Here is a 10579-nt window from a genome sequence, read left to right as displayed (position 1 = left end):
TATTTATTTATTTATTCATCTATTTATTTATTTATTCATTTATTTATGCTTTCTTTATTTCCTGTTTTCTTTCTATTTTTATCTTGTGGGAAATAATTCAAAATACGCTCACTAAGAAATATTTCAAAATACGCTCAATAAGATGATTCATACTCATATTCCTTTTAAGAACAGACGTCCCCCAAATCAGGCTCGCCCAAAGTGGCTCAACAAAAACTGAAAAAAGTATTGCTAAAAAAGAGACAGGCTTATAAGAAATAGAAGTGCTCGGGTGCATCTAATGACTATGAAAGTTATGTATCAATACAGAGAGATTAAAAAAAACAAAAAAAAACCGACAATACGAAATGAATATCGCTGATAAATCCAAAGAGAATCCCAAAGAATTCTATAGTTACATTAGAGATAAAAAAAGTTGTTAGGAATCATATTGGTCCACTATTATATGCTGACGGTCAACTTGAATATTCAAATGAAGGAATCTGTAATATTTTAAAAAATTATTTTAGCTCGATATTCGTAAACGAAACACCTCAAAGTGAATAAAAATCAAAGTTAATAAAACACCAGGGCCTGACGGTTGGCATCCAAGACTCTTAAAGAAAATGAAAAATGAGATTGTTGTTCCATTAGAAATTATTTTCAAGAAATCCATCATATCCGGAGATGTCCCAACAGAAAGGAAGCTAGCTTACGTTACTCCCATATTCGAAAAAGGTGACAAAAAGAAACCATATAACTACAGGCCTATAAGTTTGACTTCAATCGTAGGAAAAATAATGGAAACTATCATCAGAGATGCTATCGAACATCATTTAGAAAGTAACCGTTTGATAAATGATAACCAGCATGGTTTCAGACGAAAACGTTCTTGCGTGACTAACTTTCTCGAATTCTACAGCACAGTTATCTCGAATTATGACAAAAGAAACAATATAGATTTAATATATCTAGACTTTGCAAAAGCTTTTGATACCGTCCCAAACGAAAGACTACTTACTAAATTATTTTCGCACAGAATAAGTGGTAGCCTATTAAGTTGGACTAGTAATTGGTTGAATGATCGAAAACAGAGAGTTTTTTTAAATGGAAAAACTTCTAGATGGAAAATGTTACAAGTGGAGTTCCTCAGGGTTCCGTTCTTGGGCCACTTCAATTCATAGTATATATAAATGATGTAGACCATGGACTAAAATCTGCTGTTTCCAAATTTGCTGATGATACAAAACTGTGCGGAATGGCAAATGATCACTTAAATTGATTAGATATTCAAGAAGATTTAGATAAGTTACAACAATGGTCTGAAAAGTGGCTAATGAAATTTAACACAAGTAAATGCAATGTAATGTACATTAGTAAAAATAACAGTAAGTACGATTACAAGTTATTTGGAAATTCGTTAACAAAAGTGGATAGTGAAAAAGATCTCGGCGTAATTATCAGTAACGACCTCAAATCATCCAAGCAGTGTATTTCAGCCTCTTAGAAAGCAAATAAGATTCTAGGACTGATTGCGCGATCTTTTGATTTCAAAAGTCCATCACTCATTAACAAGCTATATAAATCGTTAGTTCGTCCACATTTGGAATATGCTGTTTCCGTATGGTCACCGAATCTCATTAAAGACATTGACAGACTGGAAAAAGTACAACGGCGGCGATTCCAAATATCAAAAATAAATTATACGAAAATCGACTAAAACACATGAATCTGTTTTCCCTAAAAAAACGTAGACTCAGAGGTGACTTGTCTTTAAAATCTAAAAAGAATTGACATCAAAAGTGACCAAATTTTCACACTGAATGAGAATCAGACAAGAAACAATGGTCTCAAACTGTCCGGAAATAGATTCAATTTGGAAGTAGGTAGAAACAACTTTGCCAACCGTGTAGTTAATGAATGGAATAAACTTCCTGCACAGGTAGTGCAATGTAGTTCAGTTCGAAGCTTTAAGAATCATTAAGATAAACACCTAAGCAAGATGCTGTAATGATTATAATTCATTTTACATTATTAGTTCTTGTTTTGTTATCATTTGTCTGTTTGATGTTCATTTATTATTAGTTACATGTCAATTTATTATCATTTACTATATACCTGTTGTGTTTATTATTCAACTATAACTATGCATTTATTTATGTATTTTATTTGTTATTTACATTATCATAGTTTTTATTTATCAATTTATTATTATTATGATTTTTTCGCATCCGACGTAGATATGGACCAAAAGGTCTCCTGTCGGCATGCTCCGCCTTTGCAATCCTTTGTAATCTCCCTCTCTCCCCCTCCCCTTATCCCCTCTCCCTCTCTTCCCCTTTCCCCTCCACTTATCTCCTCTCCCCCTCTTACCTCTCACCCTTCACCCTCTCTTCCCCCTCCCCCTCTTCCCTCTCCCCCTCTTACCTCCCACCCTTCACCCTCTCTTCCCCCTCCCCCTCTTCCCTGTTCCCCTCCACCCTCTCTCCCCTTCCCCTCTCTTCCCCTCCCACTCTCCCCCTCTTCCCTGTCCCCCTCCAACCTCTCTCTCCTCCCCCTCTCCCGCTTTTTCCCCTCCCTTTCTCCCCCTCCCGCTATCCCCTCTCCCTCTCTTCCCCTTCCCCCTTTCCCCTCCCCCTCTTCCATTTCCCTCTCCCTCTCTTTCTCCTCCCCCTTTCCCCCTCCCCTTATCCCCTCTCCCCCTCTTCCCTCTCACCCGCCATCCTCTCTCCCCTCCCCATCTCCCTCTCTCACTCTCCCCCTCTCCCCCTCCCTTTATCCCCTCTCCTCTCCACCCTCTCCCTCTCCCCCCTCCCCCTATCCCTCTCCCCTTATCCCCTCTCCCCCTCCCCCCTCTCTCCCCCCTCTCCTTATCCCCTCTCCCCTCCTCTTCCCTCTCTCCCCTCCCCCTCTCCCTCTCTTCCCCTCCCACTTCCTTTCCCTCCGAAATGAGATGGTCAGCTCGCTCAGGGAAGTGACAGTAGAAGGAAACCTGTTCCCATCTCAGAGTTGCAATCTTCTCCAAGAGTAATACTTCCTCTAGGTTTGAGAAGTAAAAGAAAAGACCTGGTTCACCAACAGTGTTTGACAAATGGAATACACTTGGTAACCATGTAGGAAACCTGTTCTCATCTCAGAGTTGCAATCTTCTCCAAGAGTAATACTTCTTCTAGGTTTGAGAAGTAAAAGACAAGACCTGGTTCACCAACAGTGTTTGACAAATGGAATAGACTTGGTAACCATGTAGTGAGCGCTGAAACTATCGGTTGATTTAAGAGAAGATAACTTTATGAATAGGGATGACAGATGGTCAGGGACATGGAACTGTCTAGTCCAGGCCTTATGGTTTCTTGTAGTCTCCTCCATTCTTACTTTCTTGCGTTCTTATAATGAAGGAAACCTTACTTTCCTAAGAATAGTACTTTCCTGAGAAGCATGAATGGTGAAAGAGAGTAAAAGGAGCGAGTTGGTTACTGATTGCGTTATCACACAAAGGGCTATTTTTCCTCCGACAGTTGGAGCAGAATTGCAGCCCGCAGCTTTCGGGAACGAATCTGATTATATGCTGGAGGAAAAAAAATCCTCAGCCATATCAAATGCAATCCTATGTATTTTTATTGAGAAAACAAAATAGTTTGCCATAGTGATTTCAAGGCGGAAAAAGTTCTGGAGGTGGGCGGTACCGCCGACCAATCGGAGGTTGGAGGAACAATAGCCCAGTGTGATAACGCCTTTCAGTAGTTGGATGGAACAAGTTCGGTGGGAGGGGAGGGGAAGGGAGGGGAGGATTCGCAATGGTCTCTCAGCAAGTGAGAGGAGGAATGCAGGAGTGTTAACGGGTCTTGCCGTGTAGGGCGGATGGGGGAGTGACCAGGGGGGGTATGAGGGGTTATGGGGGCATGTGGGGTGTTATGGGGGTATGGATGGCACGGGCAAAGGGCATAGACAGATTTCGGATCGACCGATAGTAGTTCATGCTCCGGTGTTTCTCCTCAGCTTGGATCGTTTGCTAGTTTACCAAAGCAAAATCCAAAGTACAACTTCGTGACTTTCCTTGGCAAGTTCTGTTCGTACCTACATACCTACCTACCTACATACATATATCCATATATACATGCATATATACATACATATATACATACATACATACATACATACACCTACTAATAACTAAAATTTTTATGGTCAAGAACCTTTCCAAAACGGGGACCCGCGGTGGGGGTAGGGGTGGGGGGATACCACATTTAATTATTAATTCAGGAGGAGGGGAGGCCATGAATTGCTTAGCTTACACCATATCTTGTCTACACAATGCCCGAGGACACATCACTTAAGAAGAAGCGTCAAAGACACTTCTGGAAGTGGCTGACCGACACCATGAAACTATAGAGGGATGTTCTACTGAGCGATAAAGCCTTCGCTGCGAGGCTAAAAGAAGAGCATTGTCAAGTCTTCCCTTCCCTCTAGAGTGGTGTTAAGGCGTTCAACGTAAAGGAATCGATACGTACGTTCTACAGGAAGTTACTTAAGTTAAATAGGAACCTGCGCAAGAACAAGGATTTCAAGTACAGGGACGACATGTTTTACGGATTAGAGCTTTCTGAAGAAGATATAACAGAAGAGGCATCAAAAGGCTTTATAAAGCAACACATTTATTATTGTATTTTATTGTTCTGTAAGAGGCCGGTAGACAGAGGTAGACATTTAAGTTAGATCAGAGTAGATCGAGAGGTAGATGTAGAACGAATGCTAATCCAGGGTCAGTTGTTATGAATACTTATGGAAACAACGGCCGACGGCCAACAGGCCAAGGATAGCTGAGTCAGACTCGCGCCTTGTATATATTAAAAGGTGCGGAGTGTCGCCTGGTGTAATATTGTTTTGACTATTGGAACTGTAAGCGGACAAGCCATATTTTGTTACGACAGAATGCTTACATTGTGACATAGTTTAGAAGAGTATAACAGTCTCTCCAATTGGAGAAAAAGATGGAGGAGAAAAATCATTAGCGCAGGAAGGAAAGTCACGCCCTTAAGGTGTGGCACTTGTTTGAGAAGTAAAAGACTTTTGGATGAATGAAAGGGTGATGTCAGAGCGAAGGTGGCTTGACGTGATATAGAGAATTCCGGTGGGGATTCTCGGGGTGTACTGATTTAGGCCAACAAGCTTCAGAGAAAAACTACACCCTATTTTATTCACCCCCAAGAAGACCAATAGGCCAGTCAATAGAGGAGTAAAAAAAGGCGAATGAGGAAAAAAATCAGGGAAAGCTGCAATAAGCTTTAATGTGTTTATAATACCTTACTTAATAACATATTAATTTTGCACCTCTTTACCCCCCGGATTTGGCCGCCATCTTGAAAAAATGGCGACCAAAAACAGTTTTTTCCAAATATCTCACTAGAAACTAATTTTAACGAAAAATGTATCCAAACAAAATTTATTTTACATAAAATTTTCTACAAAAGTTATTTTATTCAATTTTGTGATATACCTCACTCTTTTTGCGCTAAATGTGCGAAAAGATTGTGTTTATCTTTATTTGATATCTACAGTGCACAAAGATCATATAATAATTTCCTTTGTATGCTATACTGAATAAAATGTCTAAGTTCCTAACTTGATTATAGTCTTTCTTTTGTTTCAGAACTATTAAGATAGATAGTTAAAGCTTTAGTGAAACCCCAGGCAGTTGTTGGCGCAAAATGTCTTCATTGGGGAAATGTTTAATATGCGATGGACAGCTTTCTGTGGGTGAGACTAGAGAAGTTAAAGAGAAAGGAATAAAGACACTGATTGATTATAGCATTAAGTGGAAAGACGGAAAACATTCTCTGTTAGAAGGACTAAAAAGTGTGAAAGTGCATGAAAAATGTAGAAAAGTGTATACAAACGAACGGAGAGCTGAAACTTTCCAAGCAAGGCAGAAAACCTCGCAAGTGCCGACAACGTCACTGAGAAGTCAAGAATTACAGTTTTATTTTCTTCATGATTGTCTCTTTTGTGGAAAAGATGCATCAAGTGACTTTTTGAAAAAGGAAAGCAAAAAATATTTAGGTGATCGTGAATCTGTGCACTGTATAGAGATGCTGCATGTTAAGGATACTATTTTGAAAGCTGGTGAAATGAGAAAAGATGAATGGGGCAAAGAAGTATATACTCGTATATGTAACGTAGTGGATTTAGTTGCTGCTGAGGCAAGGTACCATTCAGCCTGCATGAAAAAATTCTACCAAACATCTTCTGGTATGAAACGTGGTCGTCCCAAAAGCTCTACGGTTTCTGAGGTAATGAGTCATGCTTTTAACTACTTGGAGGAAAATCGAGAGGAATGCCAGTTTACTTTCAGTGAGACTTTTTCAGAATATGAGGGTGAGCTACCAACTGATAAAACCATAAAATCTGAATTGATAGAGAGATATGGACATGATATTATTGTTTCTGTGAACAAAAATAGAAAACCAGTGATCTGTTTCCGTGACACAGGAAACAAAATTTTGACTGACGCTTGGTACGAAAATCATAGAAGTCATGACGAGAAGGAAGAACGGCTTCGGATTGTAAAGACTGCCGCCAGAATAATTGCTGAAGATATAAGATCGCAGATGTACGAAGCAGATCAGTATCCACCACCAGAAAATTTCCTAGAAGAATTGGATTCCCTTATTCCAGAAACTCTCCAGTGCCTTGTTAAGACAATAGTCTTAAAAAACAAGAAAGGAAATCAAAGAAAATGGAATAGGAAATGTACAGCAATTTCACATGCTATCCTTACAGCAGCTAGACCAAATTCTTTCATATCTCCACTACAAATAGGACTTGCTGTTCACTTAAGTCAGAAGTATGGCTCTAAGCATATACTGAACGTGCTCTCTGCGTTGGGATTATGTGCGTCCTATGCTGAGGCAGCACTCTTTCAAGTATCTGTTTTCCAACATCCAGCCAAGGAACCTCCGAATGATTCATTTGCACAGTTTGTATTCGACAATGCAGATGTGAACATCTCTACTATTGATGGATTTAACACATTCCACAGTATGGGAGGAATTCAGTGTGTTACTCCTCAGAATAATATTACTTCAGATCAGCCAATCACTAGATTAACGAAGATCCCTAGTGCAATGTTTAATATGATCGGTAGCAACTTTGGCGCAGTCAAGTTCCAAAGAAAGAAAAGGGACATACCCTTTGGAGCTGCCATGACAGGAATGAAAATAAGAGATGATGTATGTGCAGTTGAGCCTGAGATGTTATTCAGGAGGATATCATTCACAAAGGACTCACATGAACTATTCAAGCTTAATTTTGTTTATGAGCTAGCCCCATACCCTGTGTCTCTTTTTGATGAATCAGGAATGCGTAAGACAAAGAAATCCATGATGTATGAAGTATTTGCACCACTCAGTGACACAGGAATTGTTGGAGATACAGAATATGTTATTGACGGAGGATTTCTGATGCATCGAGTTGTTTGGCAAAAGGGGGAGATATTCTCAGAAATTTTAAACAGGCACACTGAGTATGTAAAGAAGCATTACAAGAAAAGTTCCATTATTGTATTTGATGGTTATCCAGAAAACCTAGCGGAAAAAAGTACAAAATGTGCTGAACGTGCTCGACGAATGATTACTTGCACCAGAGAAATCATGTTTGATGAAACAATGTCAGCAATATTAAGCCAAAGTAAGTTTCTTCTAAATGAAAGAAATAAGAGCCGACTTATTGCAATGCTTAGCACTAAATTGACCAACGAGGGGTTTACTGTCAAACAAGCAATTGAAGATGCAGACACACTGATTGTTGCAACTGCTATTGAAGAGTCAACCAAAGCTAAATCTGTAACAATAGTTGGAGAAGATATAGACCTCTTAATTATCCGTACAGCCTTGGGTGAATCAAACACAAATATCTATATGTTAAAACCAGGTAAAGGAAATATAGAAAGTAAACTCTACACACCATCTTCCTTGAAATTTGGTTCAGTTATCAAGGACAACATCCTTTTCTTACATGCATTAAGTGGGGCTGATACTACTTCAGCCTTCTTCAGACAGGGTAAACTGAAGTTCATAAAGCTATTGGAAAAACGGGGACAACTGCAAGATCTTGTTGGTAAATTTAGAGACCCATCTGCTGTACCTGAACAGATTGCTGAAGTAGGCGAGGCTTTCATTATTCAGCTATACGGAGCTAATGAATGCAAATCCCTTTGTGATGCACGATATCAGTGTTTTGTCCAGGCGCTAAACAAAATAAATTTCTCTTTGGCTTCTTTACCTCCAACAGATGCAGCAGCTAGATTTCATTCCTTACGTACTTATCACCAAGTGCAGAAGTGGTTGGGAAATGACTTGCCACCTACGCAGTGGGGATGGAAGGCTACTTCAAAAGGACTGGTACCAGTCACTACAGATAAAGACCCTGCTCCACCAGAACTGATAAATATTGTATCTTGCAAGTGCCACAAAGGTTGTGGGACCACCTCCTGCAGCTGTAGAAAGGCAGGCTTAAAATGTTCCATGATATGTGCTTCTTGCAAGGGCCTGTCATGTTCAAATGTTGACATCATCGTTCATGAAGATGACTGTGATGATCCTCTTGATGCCATGTTAGAAAACTTCCTAATGCCAGAAAGTGAAACAGCTCATTGAACCAGAAAAAAATATATTGTAAGACAACAGTCAATTTCCTTGTTGTTGTAATTCTACAAAATAACAAGCAAAAAAGTACTAGCAAACAAGACAATTGCTATAAAATTGATAACTGATATAGGCTAGCAATAACTATAATTGATAACTTCACATTTTGGGTGGATGGTTGGGTGTAAGGGTGGTAACTCCGCCAGTGAGCAATCACTATCTGTCCTAAGCCAGAATCAAGGAGGAAGGACACCCTTGGGAGAAGATATTCGAGACTAAACTCGGAAATGGAAAGTATAAAATATTATATGTGAATCTTTCCACAGCTCTAGCGCAAAAACGGTGCAACCTATGGAAAACATGACAGGGACAAATATTATAGGAAATTTTATGTAAATTATTTTTTGTTTCGACTACTTTCTCTGTAAAATGCATTTCAAGCAAGATATTTGGAAAAACCGTTTTTTTCCGTCATTTTTTCAAAATGGCGGCTAAATCCGGGAAGGTAGAGGGGTGCAAAATTAATACATTATTAAGAACCACATTAGGAAGAAAATAAAGCATATTGCAGCTTTCCTTAATTTTTTTCCTTATTCAACCACCTATTGACTGGCCTACAAGGCATGGGGCCTTAGAACAAATTCTAGAGAGAATAGAAACGCTCTGAGAGGAGACGACGGACGCGGGGGTGACAGTTCTTTCGTTGGGAAAAAGGGGCGAAGCGCCCGCGAATGAAGCGAGCAGTGCCGCAGGCCAAACAACCATGGCGAAGCCGGTGCTTGTACATACATACCTACATACATACATGCATATCAAACTATTTTGTACCCCTCACTATAAGAGGGTGGCTGAGTTAAGGCATATACCCACACCCATACCCAACCCCACACCCATCCAAACCCCATTCATTGCGCGACCCACCTTTGCACCTCGTAGATGGAGGGTCGTCCCTTGCACCGCCAAACTGCTCGAGTCACAGACAATGCAGCTCTTCATAAGATACATAAAAGGTATCCACATTTAATACAGAGATGTACAGAATAGTAAATGTTCAATCAAATTAAATGGATATTCAAGAGGATTTCGACCAATTAGACAAATTGATTGAAAGTTGGGTAATGACACTTTAGCAAATGTAGCCAAAGTGGAGAACGAAAAGGAGTCTTAAAAGGATTTCGACTAGTTAGATGAATTGACTGAAATTTGGCCGATGAAACTTTAACAAATGTAGCCATGCACATAAGAAGAAATATCATTAAATGGGTTTACACACAACCCCAAAAATAGATACATCTTAGATAACACGTTTTTAGAAAAATCTGAGTGCGAGAGGGACTTAGGAGTTCTGGTGAGTCCGGACCTTAAAACCAGGAAGCAGTGCATTAGCGCCAGAAATAAAGTTAACAGAACATTAGGTTTCATTGCTAGGACGGTAACGAATAGAAGTGCAGGGGTAATTATTAAACTCTATCTAGCAATAGTTAGACCCATGCTTGACTATGCGGTACAGTTTTGGTCTCCGTCCTACAGAATGGACATAAATTCGCTAGAATCAATACAGAGAAGAATGACCAAAATGATACATGGACTCGGAAACTTGCCTTAGGAAGAGAGGCTTAGGCACCTAAACTTACACTCTCTGGAAAGACGCAGAGTGCGGGGTGATCTAATAGAAGTGTTCAAGTGGATCAAAGGCTATAACAAGGGTGATGCAAACAAGGTCATCATAATAAAATAACAGGGCAGGACTCGCAGTAATGGGTATAAACTGGACAAATTTAGATTTAAGTTGTTTTAAAAAAATATTAGACAACTTTATGGATGGGGACAACAGGTGGTGATGGACACGGAGCTGCCTAGTGTAGGCCTTATGTTCTCTTGCAGTCTCCTTTATTCTTATGTTCTTATTCTGTATAGCTTCCATCCAACCCAGGTGCCTTACCTGCTCTCATCATCTTAAC

The sequence above is a fragment of the Oratosquilla oratoria genome, unplaced genomic scaffold (assembly GCF_046742065.1).
Source record: "Oratosquilla oratoria isolate Oo_2021 unplaced genomic scaffold, ASM4674206v1 SCAFFOLD94, whole genome shotgun sequence".
Lineage (NCBI taxonomy): Eukaryota > Metazoa > Arthropoda > Malacostraca > Stomatopoda > Squillidae > Oratosquilla > Oratosquilla oratoria.
The sequence above is the reverse complement of the archived record's forward strand: the minus strand, read 5'-3'. Positions refer to the sequence as shown.